Raw genomic sequence first — 19,582 nt, 5'->3', positions numbered from 1 at the left:
CAAGACAAAGATCTTGTTCTCACCAGTTCTATTCAACACAATACTGAAAGTCCTACCCACAGAAAGGAGACAAGAAATAGAAATAAAATGTGTCCAAATTGGTAAGAAAGAGGCAAAGATGACATAATACTATATATAGACATAATACTATATATAGACAACCTTAAAGACACCACCAAAAAACTATTAGAATAAATGGGGGCACCTGGGTGGCTCAGTCAGTTAAGCATCTGAATTTGGTTCAGGTCATGATCTCATGGTTCGTGGCTTCCTGCCTGCATCAGGCTCTGTGCTGACAGCTAGGAGCCTGGAGCCTGCTTCAGATTTTGTGTCTCCTTCTCTCTCTTGCCCCTCCCCCACTCACACTCTATATTTTTAAAAAGAACTATTAAGTGACTTCAGTAAAGTTGCAAAATACAAAATTAACACACAAAATTTGTTACATTTCTATACACTAAAAATGAACTAGCAGAAAGAGAAATTAAGAAAACATCAAGAAGAATAAAATATCTAGGAATAAACTTAAAAAAGTGAAAGACTTGTACTGTGAAAACTTTAAAACATTGATAAAAGAATTTGAAGATAATACAAATAAATGGAAAGATATTCCACACTCATGGACTGGAAGAATTATTATTGTTAAGATATGCATACTACCCAAAGTAATCTACATATTCAACAAACTCCCTCTCAAAATACCAATAGTAATTTTCTCAGAGCTAGAAGAAATAATCCTAAAATTTGTAAGGAACTACAGAAGACCTTAAATGGCCAAAGCAATCTGGAAGAAGAATGAAACTGGAGGTATCAAAAACTAGATTCCAGGGGCACCTGGGTGGCTCAGTCAGTTGGGCATCCAACTTCGGCTCAGGTCATGATCTTGCAGTTGGTGGGTTTGAGCCCCACGTTGGGCTCTGTGCTGACAGTTCAGAGTCTGAAGTCTGCTTCAAATTCTGTGTCTCCTCCTCTTTCTGCCACTCCCATGCTCATGCCCTGTCTTGCTCTGTCTCTCAATAATAAATAAACGTTAAAAAAATTTTTTTTTCAAAATCTAGATTCCAGAGCATACTATAAAGGTATAGTCACCAAAACAGTATGATACAGGCACAAAAATAAATACAGAAATCAATGAGAACAGAGATCCCAGAAATAAACCAACACTTATATGGTCAATTTATACAACAAAGGAGGCAAGAATATACAATGAGGAGAAAACAGTCCCTCCAATATATGGTGTTCGAAAAAACTGGATAGCTACATGAAAAACAATGAAACTGGACCACTTTCTAACACCATATAGTCAAAATGGATTAAAGACCTACATGTGAGACCTGAAACCATAAAATTGCTAAAAGAAAACATAGGTAAACTCTTGGACGTTGGCCTTAGAAATATATTTCTGGATCAGTCCCCTCAGGCAAGGGAAACAAAAACAAAAAATCAAACAACTGGGACTACCTCAAACTAAAAAGCTTTTGCACAGTGAAAGAAAACATCAACAAAATAAAAGGCAACCTACTCAATGGGAGAAGATGTTTTTAAATGATACATCTGATAAGAGGTAATATCCAAAGTATATAAAGAACTCTTACAACTCAATAGCAAACAACAATTGATTAAAAAATGGGTAGAGAACCTCAATAGACAGTTTTCCAAAGAAGATATATAGATGGCCAACAGACACATGAGAAGATGCTTAACATCACTAATCAGAGAAATGTAACTCAAAACCACAATTAGGTATCACTTCACACCAGTCAGAATGGCCAATATCAGAAAGATAAGAAATAACAAGTGTTGGTGAGGATGTGGAAAAAAAGGGAACCGTTGTGCACTGTTGGTGGGAATGTAAACTGGTGCAGATGCTATGGAAAATGGTATGGAGGTTTCTCGAAAAAATGAAAAATAGAAATGCCATATGACCCAGTAGTTCCACATCTGGGCATTTACCTGAAGAAAACAAAAACACTAATTCGAAAAGGTATATGTACCCCTCTATTTATTGCAGCATTATTTATGATAGCCAAGATATGGAAACAACTTAAGTGTGTATCAATCTATGAATGGATAAAGAAGATGTGGTATACATACACAATAGGATATTACTCAGCCATAAAAAGAATGAAAGTTTGCCATTTACAACATGGATGGGCCTAGAGAGTTGTGCTAAATGAAATAAGATAAAGACAAATACCATTTGATGTCACTTATATGTGGAACTTAAAAAAGCAAAAAACAAAAAAAACCCAAACACATGAACAAACAAAAAACAGAAGCATACTCATAAATACAGGGAACAAACTGGTGATTGCCAGAGGAGAAGAGGGTGGGGGAGTAGACAAAATAGGTGAAGGGGATTAAGAGGTACAAACTTCCAGTTATAAAATAAATAAGTGATGGGGATGAAAAGTACAGCGTAAGGAATATAGTCAATAAGATTGCAATAACTCTGTATGGTGAAACTACACTTATCGTGGTGAGCACTGCATAATGTATATAATGTTGAATCCTATGTTGTACAACTGAAACTAATATAATTTTGTATGTCAACTTTACCTGAATTTAAAATTTAAAAGATTCTATAAAGAGTAACAAAAAAGTCTCTTTTTTTTTCTATTTTGTCTGATACTGCCACCCCTATTTTTTCATTTTCCAGATTTTTTTGTCCTTAGTTTCCTTTTTTAATTTTAATTTAATTTAATTTTATTTTATTTTTTTAATATGAAATTTATTGTCAAATTGGTTTTCATACAACACCCAGTGCTCCTCCCAACAGGTGCCCATCACCCTCCCTCTCCTCCCTCCCACTCCCCATCAACCCTCAGTTTATTCTCAGTTTTTAAGAGCCTCTTATGGTTTGTCTCTCCCTCTCTAACTTTTTTTTTCCTTCCCCTCCTCCATGGTCTTCTGTTAAGTTTCTCAGGATCGAAAAACAAATAATCCAGTGAAGAAATGGGCAGAAAACATGAATAGACACTTCTCTAAAGAAGACATCCAGATGACCAACAGGCACATGAAAAGATGCTTAATTTTATTTCTATTCTTTCTTTATCCATTTACTTTAGGTGTGTCTCATATGAATATTGAATATGTTGAATATATTTTGCAACTCAATCTGAAAATAGTTGTTGTTTAATGGTGGAGGTTAACCCAGATTTATTGTAATAACTGGTAGCATTTGGTCTAACTTTTGTCATCTTATTTTTTATTTTTAATGTTTCTTTTTATAGCTTTATCCTATTGCTCAGATTTTGTTGAAATAATTTTTACATTTAGATTATAATAATTAATTTTTATATTTTTGTTACATTTCCAAACCATATTGGTAACAAGGAAATCATTCCACTTGCTCAAATATTAATTGATCACTAACTATGTATCATGTAGGGAGAGTGAATTCTGTGCTAAACAAAACAGAGATGGTGCTTGTTTTTAGGGAACTTTTCTTCTTAGAAGGTAAAAAGCAGGGGCACCTGGGTGGCTCAGTCAGTTGAGCATCCTGAGCGTCTGACTTCTGACTTCGGCTCAGGTCATGATCTCGCGGTCTGTGAGTTCGAGCCCTGCATCAGGCTCTGTGCTCAGAGCCTGGAGCCTGCTTCGGATTCTGTGTCTCCCTCCCTCTCTGCCCCTCCCCTGCTCATGCTCTGTCTCTCTCTCTCTCTGTCAAAAATAAATAAACGGTAAAAAAAAATTTTTTTTAAAGAAGGTAAAAAGCAGCCATAGACAAATATACTCAGGAAAAAGTTCAGCCAGTGGTAATTACTACGTAGAGAATTAAAGAGGGGTATCTACTTTAAATTGAGGTGGGCCATTCACTCTAAGGAGCTGAAACCCACTTGATGAGAAAGAGCTAGTAACACAAAGATAAAATATGATCCTACTGATACTGGGGAGAGGAAAGAAAACTCTAGTGCAAAGATCCTGAGGTGGGAAAGAGGTGGTGAGCTTTAAAAATTAAAAGAAGCTGGGGCGTATTAAGTGAGAAAGTGATAAAAAGTGGCAGTTACCAGATAAATAGAACTTCATAACCAAATAAGGAGGGTACATTTTAAGTGTAATGCAAAGCCACTGGAGAGTTTTAAACTGTGGATTTTGTTTCTCTTTCTGTTTTTGTTGTGGGGCAGGAGTAACATGATCTGATTTTCTATTGTAAAAGATCCCTCTGCTGCTGTATAGGAATCCACTCTAGAAGAAACAAGAGCATCCCCTGGTCAGGTCACGGAGATGGAGAGAAGTCACCAGATTTGGGGCATGTTTTGGTTACTGAGATCACCAGATTTGCTGATGGAATGCATTTGGGGTGTGGGCGGGAAGGGTATAAGGACAAGAGCAGAATTAAATATAACATTTAGATTTTTATTTTCAGCAATTAGGTAGACAACGATGGTGTTTACTGAAATGCAAATGCCTGGGGGGGCAGTTTGATAGATGGTGGCAGAATTACAAGTTCTATTTTGACTAATTTAAAATGCCAATTAGCTGTCGATGTGATGATGTCTAGTAGTCACTGGGGTTTACAAATTTAAAGTCCTGGGGAAAATTCAAAGCAGCATTTGAGGTGCATTGTGTATAACTGAAGAGAAAAGCTGATGAGGAAACCATGAAGCACTCCAATAGCAGGAGGTTATACAAATCTTTTTGCAGGATATAATATAAATTCCAAATTTCTGGTCTACTGGCCAATCTTTTTTACCTTTCTAGGACTGAAATATATATTTTTTAACTTTCAATTTATGTTTCTTTGTTTAATTCAAAAGGAATATAGGGGCGCCTGGGTGGCGCAGTTGGTTAAGCGTCCGACTTCAGCCAGGTCACGATCTCACGGTCCGTGAGTTCGAGCCCCGCGTCGGGCTCTGGGCTGATGGCTCGGAGCCTGGAGCCTGTTTCCGATTCTGTGTCTCCCTCTCTCTCTGCCCCTCCCCCGTTCATGCTCTGTCTCTCTCTGTCCCAAAAATAAAATAAACGTTGAAAAAAAAATTAAAAAAAAAAAAAAAGGAATTTAGAAGAGTGTTAAATACTTAGTTTCAAATAATCAAAAGTCAGTTGGAGAAGTGTTAATTGTTCAGATTAGGAAGTCAGCTGAATGATTGCTATCCATACAATAACTGTACTGAATTGAAAGTTTCTTGAAAAAATGAGGTTTTTTTGTCCATTACTCACAAAAGTGCCTCCCATGGACTTTTCATCTAAAAAGAGGCTCAAGGTAACTCTGTTGAATATGTGAATGAAGGGTTCGGCACATAAATCTTCAAGCTTCTTGGTGTCAAGCTCTTCCTTCTACTGTTAAATCCTCCAACACAAAATCCAAAGACAAGAAGGTCTTTAGAGCATAGTGATCTGGTTTCACCACTACTAGTTGAGTGACCATGAGCTAGTTATTTAACTTCTCTTCTTTAATAAGATAGTAGTAATGGTTTAATACTACTATTAATATTAGTAATATTTAACACACTAATAATAAAAATAATATGAGCAGTAGTAACCATCTTTCTGCTTTAATGTAAAGCTTGAATGCAACAATGTCTGTAAAGCATTTAGCACAGTGCCTGGCATAAAATAGAAGTTAATAGACAGTGATTCCCAGAGCTCTGCCCTGCCAGCACTGCTGGCAGAAGCCCTGAGGCCCCAGGTGACTAGAGTAGAGTGAGTTGAGGAGAGGGCTGGTGATGTGGTCAAAGAGGGAGCAGGGCCTGGATTCTATGGTGCCTTGTAAACCAGAGTCAGGAATATGGATTTTACTCTTAGTGAGAGAAGAAGCCATTAGAGAGTTTGGAGCAGATAAGTGAAATAATTTGGTTTATAGTCAGAAACAGTTTTGTTCACATTTATAGCCATAGCTTATAGAACAGTGCCCAACACAGGTAGCTATTTAATAAACATATGTAAGTATCTGTAGGAATATGACATGCTAATTAATGCTAACCTCACTTCTTCTTATGTTCTTGGCCATTTTTCATGGAAATTCCAATGCTGCATGGTTAAAGGTGGTGTTAATAAGATATTCTCATTACCATTCTTTGCGAGTGTCTCTACTTCCTCTCTACTGCTGCACCAAACACAAAATATACTACTTAGTTGAAGCCTAAGATTTCTATCAAATGTAATATTTCCCAACAGAAATGGCCATTTTTTAGATAATTTTTTTAGTATTTTGGCATCACCTAGTTCGTTCCTTAGCAAAACGTTTCCTCATTAACTTTTTCTCAAGCAAAGATCTGAACATTTCTTAATGAACATCATTCTTTGGGATAACAGAAAGGAAAACAGGACACCTACGAATCCATTTGGGTGTCACCGAAGCTCACATGGGAAGCAATTATTCCATTGTTTATCACACTCCTAAAAGTCCATCTGGAAAACTACATGCAATTTTTTGGCTGTATGTGTGTGTGTGTGTGGGGGTACATATATATGTATGTGTGTATACACACATACACACACAGAGACATAGATTGCTAATCCGGAAAGAATCCAAGGGGTAGTAATAGTGACAAAAGACCTGGAAAACACACCATTAAAGAGACCCTTAAAGAGTGGAGCATAAACTGCCAACAGATCAGATAACCGATGGAGACAGAAAGGATTTTAAAATACCATTTGGGAAAGAAATCTTCTAAAAGGAGATGGAGCTATTTTTTCTCAATCTAGACATTTATATTAATAGTTTAAAAGGAAGGAAAATTAAATTATGAACCATGCAAAACACATTATGACTAATATGTTCAATCAGAAAACATAGTGGAAATGGGAAAAAGGGTAAGGTAACACTGGAGGACTCAGGATGTTGCCATGGTCCTGCTAAATATCTCAGGCAAGGGCTTCTAAATCCAACAGAAATCTTTCCAATCTAAATGCTGAGCAGGTGCTGCTGAACACAATTGGTACAAATGGACCGAATGCCAATTCATTTATTTAAAAAACTTTTATGTTTATCCTTCTATGCCCAAATACAGGAGAAAGGAGAACAAACATAAGAAGACCCCACTTTATCCACTGAAGAGCTATTGTTTGGGGAAGGAGAGAGAATGTGTATAACAAATACCAAATAAAAGTTACAGAAGTTGGGGGAGGGAGGACTTGCTGAATATGGAAGAAGCCAACCTCAAGGTTCTGCATTTGAATTCTAGTAACAGTACTACTTAAGGCAGTCATCACAGGGTCTGACTGGGACAAATGAGGCGCCAGTTGGAATCACCTCTTTAAAATTCTGCCCCAGTAGATATAATCAGTGGGACAATCCACTTGTTCTATCGATGTGTCTTCAACATCCCTAATATTTAAATGATGAGCAAACACGTAGTCAACCACCTTACTGTAAAATATTAAGATAACTGTATGCCTTTTTTCTTAGTCTTTTGTCTTGGTGGTTCAGTGTCAAGAAGCTGGTGGTTTAGTGTGGGCAAAGCTGATATCCAGATATACCAGCCAAGCCTTCAGCTTCCTTTCCAACTCTTCGTTCTCATTCTATCACAGTCTTTTATGATTTTTCCCCAAACTCTACTCTGAGTGCCTGGGAATATTCAGTGCTCTCCAAGCATACCCTTATCCTCTCCTTGTTCTCTGCCAGTGCCAATGGCAACTCTACCCACACATGCTCCTGTCCTCCCCAATCTCTTTATGTCCTAGTCATATATAAAAGCCCTGCTTAGACCCTACCTCTTCCATGAGTCATCTAATCTCAACTTCCCCTATTCTTCCTTAGTCTTGTCTTTATACCTCACACCTGTGCTGTAATGTTTATTATTTCCTGCCCATTAGCTTATAAATTCCTAGAAGTCAATTACTGTATTTTATTCCCTGCTATAGTTTCACACTACCTAACAAAGTGCCTAGAACAAAGTAGTCATCATTTTAATTTATAAATTTCCTCGGTTTTTTTTCAAGGATTTTATGTAGTTATTATTATACTCCATCTATGTATCTGTTTTCCCACAAAGGCTATTAAAAGCTTTTCATGAGTACTTTTAATCATAGTATCTAAACCTATTATTAAATCATATTTTATTTCATCATTTTCTACTTGTTGGACACTTAAGATGGTTCTCAATTTTTTTTTCCAATTACAATAATTCAGCAGTGAATACTTATGAGTAAAAAGACTTGTTTACCCATCTTTTTAGAAAATAGTGTTTAAGGGGTATTTAAACTAGTTTTACTATAAGTAATCTAGTTTGTTCTTTTAATGAATACCAGTATTTTTTGTTTTCCTCAGACCTGCTGAGATAATTTCCTGTCTGTTGAATCTCTGCTGCCCTGTTGACATCACTTATATTCTCGGTGTTTTATACTGTCCAGTTCATTTACTCGATCCCTTTCTCTGGCTGCCTGGATACATTCTGACAGATGCTTTCTAATGAATCTGGACATATTCCACGTTCTCTAGTCACTACTTCTTAATTGATAGGATTTGGAGAAGACTTTCAAATGGTTCAGTCTTACTGTAAAATTTAGAAATAGTTTTACTTATTTTATTGAAAAATCTTATCTTTTCCAAGTTTTGAGCATTTTAAAGCAATCTCACATGCATTATCTTATGCATTCATATAGAAAAATAATAAGCAAATAGTATTAGCACTTTACAGATGAGGAATCTGAGACTAGGAGAAGCCAAGAAAAAACTGTATTAGTTTCTTATGCTGTTGTAACAAATTACCACCAACCTAGCTGCTTAACCCAAATTTATTATATTATAATTCTAGACGTTTCAGTAAGCTAAAATCAAGGTGTGGTAAGGCTATAATCCTTTCTGGAGACTCAGAGAAGAATCTGTTTCCTTGTCCGTTCTAACTTCTACATGCTGCCCACATTCCTTGGTTTTTGGCCTCTTCCTTGACCTTCAAAGCCAGAAACAGCAGGCTGAGTCTTGCTCATATCATATTACTGACACTAACTCTCCTGATTTCTCTTTCTCACTTAGGACACATGGTGATTACTTTGGGCTTGCCAAGATAATACAGAATGACCTCTTAAGATCCTTAACCTAATCACAGATACAAGATTGTTTTTTTTTCAATTTTTTGTTTGTTTGTTTTTTATTGTAACATATTACAGGTTTGAGGATTTGATTGCAGACATCTCTGAAGGGCTATTATTCTGGCTAACATAATTATTCACAATAGAAGTAAAAGCTATAGAAGTAATATCATGTGCTACATCACATTAAGCAAAGTGATTTGAGATCCCTATAATTTAATGACCACAAGAGCTACAATGCATATACCTGCTTAGAAAAATAATTCTTATGTAAGTGTGTGCTTGTGACACAAGTGTAGGTTTCATTTGTCATATATTAATTTATTTGCCCAAGCTGAAATTTATATTTATTCAATTTGGATAACTGCTTTTCCTATTGTATGGCAAATTTGAAACTGCTGTGTCTCTAAATATACCCAATAAAGGATTTTTAAAAATTACATCCTAATTGTAAAAACATGCTTACTGCTCACACATTGGTGTGGACTAATTAGTGTAATTAGTCTTGTGTATATAACCATTGCCCAAAATGTCCCCGACAGCTAAAAAGCAACCAGCCACATAATGTCTTATGGACAATTTTGCATGTAAGGGCCAGGCAACTGGTGATTTACTTTTTTGTATGGTTGTCAGAAAAACAACCAAAACTCTGGCACTTCAGATTTCACATTCTGAAAATAAAGACAAATTACAATACATTTCTACATTAACTTAGCTTTCACCTGTGAATTTGTTTCATTGGCTGTTTGGATAAATATGGAGTTACTTCTTATCCAGAGCGAATACCGCTATAGCTAAATGATAAATGGAAATTATTACATAGCTTGTTGTATATCAAGGTCTCTTACTCTGGGTATTGATTTTCAAAATATCTGTTCTTATCTTTTTTATATGAATTCTTGGAAATGTGGTTGAACAGGGGGTCACCCTTGGTGAGGGCCCCAAGAAGTAGGGGGTTACAGTTGCTATATAATTTCATCTTGAAGGCTCAAACCACCCAGCTCAAAGTACATGGGAAAGCCAAAAGTAAGCATGATGGATAAAGCCTTAAATATAAATTGACATGAATGATAATTATAAATAATAATTATTCATATTAAATCTATTGACTTGAGTGTTTTAATATATCAAATTTTAATGAAAAATCTTTTCCTATAAGGGCCCTTATCTTTTCCTTCAAAAAATAATATTTATTAAAACTAACTTAAGATTCATATAATTATTGTTGTCTTTATGAAGAAATCGAATCCTTAACTAACTTAACAAAATTAGTCATTAAATAATGAAACATTTGTAGAGTTTCTTCCCTTAAATGTTTTGGAGATATAGTCTCCTTAGGAATTTCTTTCAGTGAACATAGGGAACTTTGGTTGTTCTCAAAAACGGTTTACAATTGAATAACGAAAAATAAACATATTTATTTTTTGACTTAATGGAATATCAGAGGAGAATTATTTTCAAATATATATATACCTGGTTCAAACAATATATAGTAACAAAAGGATGTACATGCTACTAAAGAGGGTATTTTGATATTTGGAACAGGTGGACCTTTCAAAAAAAGGTTCCTAATTATTCCTATACTGTTGAAATTATTTTAATTTTGCATCTCAGCAGATATATTTGTATGCTGGAAACAGGTGTTCATCAAAAGACAGTGATAAAGAGACACTGCAGTCGGGGCTTGGAGCCTAGCCCGCATGGTGTGATGACAGATAAATTAGAAAAATCCTGCTAAACGTCTCTACACTTCAGAAGGAGATTACACCTTTTTAAAAAGGCAAAACATGTGGTTCAATTACTTATTGTCTTGGCATGTGGTTATGATGAAAGACGGAGTCTTAAACATCAATAGAGCTAAACTAACATCCCAGATGGGCTTCGGGAGAAGGGACTCCTACAGCAATCCACCTGCACAAAAAGCAACTGGGACAAAAATTAAAGAAACACTTTCCTCCCCCTCCCCTATTTAATTTGTTTCTTTATATTAAATAGCCATTTAATGAATAACATAAGCTATGGGGAAAAATAAGAGCAAAGAACTTTCATTTCAATGTATTTTCTGGGTGATCCAGCAGGAAATGAGGTATGTTTTCTGGCTCTCTGCAGAATGCTGTTCAGGTTTCACATGAGTCTTAAGGTTTATAACAGGTAATCACCAAGTCTAGGGAAGGAAAGGCAAGTAGATCCGCATAAGGCATAGGACTATACAGACAGCATGCTGTGTGACCATAGGTAAATCACAGAACATCTCTGGGCCTCATTTTCTACATTTGCAAAACTATGGAATTATGATTCCTTTTGGTCTTATGCTACAACAATCTGAATATAATCTCTACTTCAGCCATAATGCATTCAAAGCAAATGTCACTGGGAGACATAGAACATAGAGAGAAACTCAGTGGGAACCAGCATTTCTCCACAAACCATTTTTATATTCATACATGACTAGAAGACCCAACAGTTCTTCAGATGTATAATACTATGACATAAGGCTCTCAAGATGTAGTAGTAGGGCACGGGGGTTAAGGATAGGGGAATAAGAACGGATAAAGAAGGAAATTATCATCTATTAATCACATTTTATACTAACTAATTTCACATTGAATCCAACCAACAACCCTACAGACAAAATAGCTATTACTTATCCATTGTATAAGAAGCTAAAATAATGACTGTCAACATCTATTGAGTCAGAATCATGCTAAGTACCTCTCTATGCATTAGTTCATTTAAAATTTACAGGAAGTATTTTAAGTAGGTTGAGAAATAGTGCCATTTCTTCACCATTGTAGTCCTCCCAAATACCAAAATAATTGCTATCTTTTGAGCAAGCCTTGATCATGTGTTCTGAACCATGTCAAGGGCTTTCCCAAGCTTTATTTCATTTAACCCCCCTGACAACCATATGAACCAACTGGTATTGTTGTCCTATTTAACAAATGAGGAAACTGAAGCTTAGAAAGGCAGAATAATTTACCCAGGGTCAGTCAGAGCTAAGAAGACAGTGTAAGATCTTAAAATGACTGCAGTAAACTGCTGTCAAAGGCTCGAAGAGATTAGCTAACGTAAGGTCACAACGTTAAATAGTAATCAACAGAGGTGGGCATGACTCCCAAACTCTCCTTTTTCAACTTTTCTGCCCAGTGGCAGGACTGAGTAGCATCCAGTCATTTTTGATAAATGTGTGTTTGGTGCCCGCTATGTTCAATGTACTCTACCAGGCTTGATGAGAGACATAAAGTAAGCACCATTCTCCCCAGTCCCATGAAATTGACTAGCACCTTAGGGAAATCCTAACATACACTTAATAAAACATTTCAGAAAAGCAGTAAAAATACAGGGTGAAGAGCCAAAAGAATCAGTAGATGCAATCGGTGCTGAAGAACATCAGAGAGGTAACTCATTTTGGGGAGGGACGGTGCAGACAAAGCATGAGGGAGTGTGAGGATGGGCAGGATTTCTGAAGATTGGGATGGAAGAAGAGCAAGATGGCCATTTAGCCAGAATGGTCCTGGAAGCTCCCTGGTGGCAAAGTCTGAACAGCAAATGAAAGTGGTAACGGCATTTTCTAACATGTGAGAGTTGGGAATTCAGTTGGAAAGGTACTTTGGGACCAGACTGTAAACTCTGAACACAAAAGTTGACTTAGAAACATTCAAGACTTCTAAGCAGCAGGGTGATATGATTTACCTCAGATGCTGAAGACTGTATCACAGTCATCCTGCCTCAGAGAAAGGAATCTTGGGGAAAGAAAAGAATGGTTTCTCCTTGGTTTAAAAATTGTTAATAGGGGATATCTTGACCCAGTTTTCACAAGAAAAATATTGGAAAATGCAGTATAAAGAGAGCAAAGAACACCCACAATCCTACCACTTAGAGACCATCATTATTAACTCTTTTGATGAACTTTCATTTAATCATTCAACAAATATTTATTTTTTTGTTTATTTATTTATTTTGAGAGGGAGAAAGAGTACAAGCCAAGGAGGAGCAGACACAGAGGGACAGAAAGAATCCCAAGCAGGACTTGGATCTCACCATGAGATCATGACCTGAGATCATGACCTGAGCTAACCAAAATCAAGAGATGGATGCCCAACTAACTGAGCCAACCAGGCACCCCAAGAACTATTTATTGAGTACCTACGACATGCTAGACACCACTCTAGATGTCTATACCAGTGAAGAAAACAGCCCAAATTTCCTGCCCTTAGTTAAGCTTCCACATAGATATTTCTTTCCATGATTGAGTTGATGGATGTGTGCTCTTTGTGTGTGATTTATTAATCATTATACATGTGGAGAATTTTTAGCTGATTTTCACTGCATATAATATAATAAGCATTTTGTTATGCTTGCTTTTAAATTTGTTAAAACTATTTGGGGTTACTTAAAAATTAAAATTAATCTTTAATGTTATTAAAATTATTTGGAAAGTTTTAGTGGCTTTGTTATTCATGGATTATAGATGCTCAAAATCTTACTTAGTTATTCTTACTATAATGAGGACATGAAACATGTGAGGCTAATGAAAGTTACAGACAGGCACACCAACTTTGGCATATAATTTTAGGTGTTCACAGATCCTTTCAATTACGAGCCTTAATCTGATCACTTCCCAATTGTTAGACATTTGAATAATTAACCTTTCACTATTATAACTAACACTTAATGAATATTCTTGCTTATAAAGCTTTGTCTACATTTCCAGTGATATCATAAGGATGGATTCCTAGAAGTGAAAATTCAGGGAAGGGGCACCGCACACCTGGGTGGCTCAGTTGGTTAAGTGTCTGACTTTGGCTCAGGTCATGATCTCACGGTTTGTGAGTTCAAGCCCCGCATGGAGCTCTGTGCTGACAGCTTAGAGCCTGGAGCCTGCTTTGAATTCTGTGTCTCCCTCTTTCTCTGCTCCTCCCCTGCTCATGCTCTGTCTCTCTCTCTCCTTCAAATATAAATAAAAACATTAAAGAAAAAAAGTTTAAAGATAATTCAGGGTAGAAAGGACTGAACTGGCTTTAGGGTTTCAAGACATCTTCTGCTGTTAGTGTGGAAAGCCTTCTACTCTTATGTTTCTATTAGTTTTATTTATGTATATGTAAATTTTTGTTTAATAAAAAGTTTCAGTGCTATTATTTGCACATAATGGTTCATGATTATTTTATCCTCACAGTGGATTTTTCATTAATATAAACCGACCTCCTTTATCCTACTGTATGCTTCCTACCTTAAATTCTACATTTTCTAATATTAATATTGCCAACTCTGGATATATTTTTATCTACTGCCATATCTGTTGATGTGAGATGTTTCTGTTTGTTTGTCCTTGAGGGTAGTTTTTAAATACAGAAATGTCTGTTACTCGTTTTAATTTTGGTTTTAAAATTTATATTCAATGGAATAAGGTACAAACTTTGAAAACCTAGTTTTTCTTTTTTTTTTAAGTTGAGCTTAAATTAATAAATGTATAATTCTACTTACAAGTTTGGCAGACCTTAGCAATCATTTCTAAGGATTTTTGGTAATGCTAAATCACATTTACAGATTATTAAACACCTTGAAACATTTAAAACTGTACTTATATATTTAATATATTTGTTTGCTTTTTTAAGTAATTCAGTTGTCTGAATGAACAAAACTAACCTTCCTAAGTGCATAAGTAAAAAATCCATTGTTTACATTTATAAATACAATTATTTTGGTTGTTGATGTTGTGCTTAAACTTTAGTTAGATTTCAACTTAAAAATATAAATCTAAATCACTTACTCAATTTAACATATCAAATTATGATTTTAAAATGGAGTTACAGGACTTTAATAGACCAAAATCAATTGATTTTGAATAGACTTTATAGACCAAATTAATTTCAACAGCACAAGTACATAAGATACTAAATATATGCATGTAACTCCTGATACAAAAACATTTATATATTATGGTTTTTATTCTCTTTGCCTTTTCATACTTAGTTTTAAATTTTCCTAGGGTTGAAACATGCATACCTACCAAAGGATAACAATTTCCATGGCAACTAACTGAGGATATTAATTCTAAATCTTTCTAGACTGAAAGGTATAAACCTGCTCACTCTGGGTAAGTGGGATTATTTATAGCCAGAGCTCTTGACCAGGAGTGAGAGTGCTGCCATGCCTCTGGACATCCAGAATGAGACCTCCCATTGCCTTGGGTACCAAACTGTACCCTCTTTTATAGCCACCATTAAAAATTTTTAAACTAAATTTTAAAATTTAATTGGCCTTATTATTCATATAGCCTACATCCCTAAATTGAAGTTTGAAATGTTATATTATTTTCTCCATTATATTATTTTATTTTTTATTATTTTCTCTTATTTGCCTGTTTTTGCGTCTTGAACCATGTTTGTTATACCCTCTATTTGTTTCTCTACCAATCTAGAAAACGTTTTTCCTATTTTGTTTTATTAGCCTTTACCCTTAGGTTTAACACACACATACATGCACATGCACACACACACGCACAGAACTTTCCCCATAAAGAAACAGCATCTAATGACTCCCAAATTAGATCAAAAATAGCATATTTTACTTCTTCCTTGTCCTTCTTTCATCCATCTCCCAACTTTTTGTTGTGTCTGGAAATCTACTTTTATTTATTTTTTTTTTTTTAATTTTTTTTCAACATTTTTTATTTATTTTTGGGACAGAGAGAGACAGAGCATGAACGGGGGAGGGGCAGAGAGAGAGGGAGACACAGAATCGGAAACAGGCTCCAGGCTCCGAGCCATCGGCCCAGAGCCTGACGCGGGGCTCGAACTCACGGACCGCGAGATCGTGACCTGGCTGAAGTCGGACGCTTAACCGACTGCGCCACCCAGGCGCCCCGGAAATCTACTTTTAGATTAGTAGTAGCAGCAGTAGTTGTTATAGTAGTATAGTTTAGCTATTGATATTTCCCTATTTTCATATTTCCTTTAATTGGGTTTAATTGGAACCTGTGAGAGGAGGCTAAATTCATCAACCATCAATCATTTTGCCAAGAAACCTATTTGAAGGTTCTTAATATGTATTGCCAAATTACTTTCCAGAAAAGTTGTACTGATATACAGCCTTACCAATTTTTCATGAAAGTACCCATCTCACTACATTCTGTAGTACTGACTACTGTTTTTGGAACCTTTACTTATTTGATAGATGGAAATGGTATTTGTTCATTATTTTCATTTATTTATTTATTTCAGGGGGAAAAGGAAGTTGTTAGGAACTACAATTCCAATGATCTTCCTCTGATGAAGTTGCAATCAGTCACTCATGAAGGAACCCTCATAAATTGAGTGGGCTTGATTCAGGATCTTGCCTGTAAATGTTACCAATTAATTTCCTAAATGACTATTTTATAATCTTTTCCACAAGGTACTCGTCGGGCATGCACAGCCAGGAAGGAAAAAAAAGTACAATGGGTGGTAGTTGTTTTTAATACCAAGGATCCAGGCCCTCACTCTTAGTCATGGAACACTGATGCTGTGCTATATGAATTCTCTCATAAAGTAAATAAATTAGTTAATCAGTAAATTCATGTTAATAGAAAACTACAGTCACAATAACTAATTTGTAAAACCTGTGGTACTGGCAAATATTATGATAAGATATATTGGCCTAATGGTGTTCTGCAAATAGGTTCTGATTTGCAAAACTAACCAACACAATGGCAATCATTCCACGTGAAATATTCATATCAGAAATGTTGACTGGAGTGATTGAAAGTCATTCACTTAAAACTAATAAATAAACACACTCGTCTCCGTTATAATCCTGGATAGTCGTACTCAATTTAGCAGTGTTCTTTTGCATTATTCTTGTTCATCAGCAGAAGTGACTTAGGATAAAATTTAGCTACCAATTTCATTGACAAATAGAGGAATATATATATGTTTCTACATGAATGGTAAAGGCAGGAGTAGCATTTCAAACAGAAGGAACAGCATGAGCAAATATATAAGTGCAATGGGGATTGAAGTGGAAGAAGCTAGACAATATTCACCATAAGGCTAGAGAAGCATACATGAGGCCCCTTGCCAGAACTAACTTCATTCCGATAACCACTACTACAATATCAGGTGTTTACCTTTAAACCAGGTTTGGATAAGGGTTCCAAAAGGAGAAAAGATACCACAGAGTAACTTCACCCAGAAACTATTCAATTATGGTTTAATGAAGGCTGTAACATGTTTTAGCACATGTAAGAACGTTTCACAGATGTCCATTCACTTACTTTAAGCCAGCCAAGGATAGCATAATTTAGACAATGTTTTACAAATACTCTTGGATAATTAATAAAGCTAAGAATCAGAACTGACATTGATGGAGTTTATGCCAGTCCCATGCATTCTCTCATTTTATCCTTAGAACAATTTATGAAGTTATTTCTTTTATCCCTATTTTACACATGAGAACTTAAAGGACGTGTAGCCGAGAAGTAAAAGACTCAAGATTTGAACTCAAGCTGTTGGTTTCCAGAGCCTATGCTTTTAACTATTACTCTGAAGATAACAGTGATGATGGTAACTTGGTAACTTCACAAATACATTTTCTTTTGAGATAAAGCCATAACATCTAAAACCTGTCTCTATATTTACTTTGTCATCGATGTGGCGCTGGGCATAAACAGTTACTTGTGCTTAAACAAGAGCTGTCAGTCTTGCTGTTCTCTCTCCTCTCTCCACTGCAGCCAGGATCAAGGTCATTGCGCTGAATTTGTGGCCCTACAATAACTTCCATTTCCTGACCATAAATTGTCCAAAACAGAGAAATATGACTTTATGGCCAAAGCATCTGGAAAGAAAATTCTTACTCTAACACAAATACTTGTAATAATGGCAAAAGACAGCAGAAAATTATGGATAAAATAAATTGATGCCTTTCTTTGTATAAACATTATTTTTTTCCAAGGTCTTATCAGCATAAAAGCTCCTCTTGCAAATCACTAAAGTCACTTCACCCTCTTTTTAATTTTGCCCTTTCAGTCCTTCTCCTCCTACCTCTCAAAAGTCAAAGTTAGCAAACCACCTAAATTAACCCCTTTTCCATGACATTATCATTTCTAGTTTCCAGGAGTTATTAAGCAACCCTAAATCCAGACTGCCAATGATAAAAGAAGAGAAAAAGAAGGCATGGTAAATGAGAGGCGACAGATATGAGGGAAATGCCACTGAAATGACAAACGCTGCACATTGGCAGACAGATGGCTGATTTCCTTATTCCATAAAGAGCTCTTCAACCCCCAAGAATAACACTGATGGCCCAATAGAGAGACAGGCAAAGGACATGAACAGGCTGTTCACATCAAAAGAAAATGAAGTGGTTTTTAATCATTTGAAAAGATACTCAGCCTTCGTCATAATTAAAGAAATGCAAATGAAAATAATAAGATTCAATACTTACCTTTCAGGTTGGGGGTAAAAATCAAACCTGGTTGTGGAGAAGTAGTCACACTTATACATCATACTTGGAGTGCAACTTAATATTTATCTAAATTCAAAATGCATGCAAACTATGACACTGTAATTTTACTTGTAGGAACACATACTAGAGGTGCATTTGCACCACCGGCCCAGAGATACATACTCAGGGTTATTACAGTAGGATTCCTTATAGAGGCAGATCCCTGGAAACAACCCAAACATCCTTCAATTCATACCAAACACTATTAAAATACCTCTGGAGGGCCACACAAAGAATTGGTCAATAAGGGAAGCTGAAGAGAGGGACCAGGGTCAGGAGACAGCAGTGAATTTATTCTTTTCACTATATACATTTTATATATTTTTATTTTAAAAAAAGAATGCATATCAGAAAAATAATCCACTCAAACAAAAATTTTTTAATGTTTTTGGAGTTTTAGAAAACAAAGCCAAGGAAAAACAGCCATGAAATTTTCAATTTCTTCCACAGAACAGACAGTTCCAAAGATTATAAGGATACAACCAGACAGGACAATCTGGAAATAAGCCTTAGGATTATGTGTTAAATCCATGTGCTTGCTCTGTTTTCATATTATGTGTGATACCTTCCCAAAAAAAGACCCAATTTTACCCATCATAATGTTAATAGCACTTCACTGTTGCAATGTCAGAATTTAACACAGAATGGTAATAGAAATTGAAATCATTTAACTTGCCAAAGCATTAGCATTCTTCAGGCTGTCTTCCATATGAGCAAGAATGTTTTTCTATTTTTAAACCACTAACCTTTTAAAACCTTGCTGAAAGCCACCCAGTATAAGGCCATGACATCTAAGACACCATATTTTTATCTCCATTACTATGCAACATAAGACTAGTGGTCTTATAAATTCCTCATGTTTGCCAAACACATTACACAGAAGATCATAGTGTTAATTTGGAAAGGGAAACAGTTTTATGGCATCTAAAGGACTGGAAAAATTACCTCTAATCCTTTTGGGAATCAAAGAGGCAATAAAGTGAAATTGAGTGCAGAAAGACTCACATTGTAAATCCATTTACTACCAAGCCTTGTTTACTCAAGGATTTATTCGTGCCAGTAACTAGTCACCAAAGCTTAAATAGCATGACTTTACCAGAATTTCATTTAAAGAAGCGTCTGATAT

General features: G+C 35.7%; 1 long non-coding RNA gene across 1 annotated transcript in view; it reads right to left on the bottom strand.

The window, feature by feature from the left end:
- The window catches only part of LOC131512219 (uncharacterized), a 364,923-nt gene that overhangs the window by 204,566 nt on the left and 140,775 nt on the right, over nt 1–19,582 (bottom strand). The gene's annotated exons all lie outside the window — the stretch shown is intronic.

This window comes from Neofelis nebulosa, chromosome 5 (genome assembly GCF_028018385.1).
Source record: "Neofelis nebulosa isolate mNeoNeb1 chromosome 5, mNeoNeb1.pri, whole genome shotgun sequence".
Lineage (NCBI taxonomy): Eukaryota > Metazoa > Chordata > Mammalia > Carnivora > Felidae > Neofelis > Neofelis nebulosa.
This window is presented reverse-complemented; position numbering and strand designations above follow the sequence as displayed.